This window comes from Gopherus evgoodei, chromosome 5 (assembly GCF_007399415.2).
Source record: "Gopherus evgoodei ecotype Sinaloan lineage chromosome 5, rGopEvg1_v1.p, whole genome shotgun sequence".
NCBI lineage: Eukaryota > Metazoa > Chordata > Testudines > Testudinidae > Gopherus > Gopherus evgoodei.
Window position 1 is genome coordinate 21915203 of NC_044326.1, and position 1207 is coordinate 21916409.

At 49.6% G+C, this 1207-nt stretch overlaps 1 pseudogene; it reads left to right on the top strand.

Annotated features, from left to right (window-relative positions):
- The first annotated feature begins 240 nt into the window (after positions 1-240).
- Positions 241-294, top strand: LOC115652982 (annotated as a pseudogene).
- Positions 295-1207: the final 913 nt, after the last annotated feature.

The window sequence follows — 1207 nt, forward strand, 5'->3', positions numbered from 1 at the left end:
CTCTGCAAGTCATCTCCCAAAGGAAGATGAGTTTAGAAAGCTGTAGCATGGGAAGGAAGTGAGCTCTCCAAACCTTGCATACAAGATCGGGTACCCTCTAGATCCATGGAGGTAGCAGCTCCTGTCTCTGCTTTGGGCTGCTCCACCCACACCTGCCTGCTGCCCCAGCCAGAATGATTCCTTCAAGAGCCATAGTATTATTGGCTAGATCAACAGGTGTGGTTCAGAAGCAGTTTGGTTTCTCTTCAGAGTGTATAAATCTTTTGCCTTTTACTAAAGATTTCCATGGAGAGGCCTCAGATTTCTGTAGGGGGATGATGCTGTGGAATCACTGCATCCAGTCTCCTGTTCCTACCACTCCCACGCAGCCCCACCCAAAACCTTCTGAAGTTCCAGAGGATTGGCAAGTGAAATATGGAAGACAGTGAGTCTGGCAGAGATAGCACATCCCACTGCTTCTTAAGGGCAAGGGGAAATCAGTTTAGAGGAGTATCAGAGGGGTGCCTGCTTCATCTCATGCCTGCTTAGACTCTACTGTTGGTTGCCTTACACAGGCATGTGGTTTCCCTGCAAAGCACTTGGGTGCCAATAGCGCTGTTCCCCCACTCCTTGGGCCAGATTCTCTCCTGCAGTCCAGCACTACCTGGAATATGGAGGGGGAAGGCTCATGGAGCCTGCGGGCTGGCTTGTGCTGATGTAGAGTAGTTTAAGGCTTTAGATAGAGATACCCCTAGAGTCACATGGGCAGTGGAGGGTAGGGGTAGCAGAGCTCTGATCTGCCACACCTCCTCCCCATCTCCAGTATGCTCCCTCTGTCCCTCCCACACCATGCTCCCCTGTGCCAAGGGTGGCGGTTGGCTGGCTGACTCAGGAGTGTCTTTACTAGTTTTATGCCAATGGGAGCTCCCTTATGCAAGCAATACCCTGACAGCCACTAATGGTCAGATTCCAGGCCATTTGCATCACCTGGGCAGTGCAAAGGGACCAAATCTCAGTAGAGAATGTGGCCTTGTGTGCACCCCAGGCGCTCATATATGTCAAACATTTGCTCAAGCAGATGGCAAAATTCAGAAAAATCAATGTGCTTGCGTGGGAAAACAGTCAGCAAAGTGCTGCTTGAGATTCTTTTCAATTCATCTGATCCAAGAAAGAAAGATTCAGAAAGACAGTGACTGCTGAACTAACAGATTTTATTGACACAAGGACT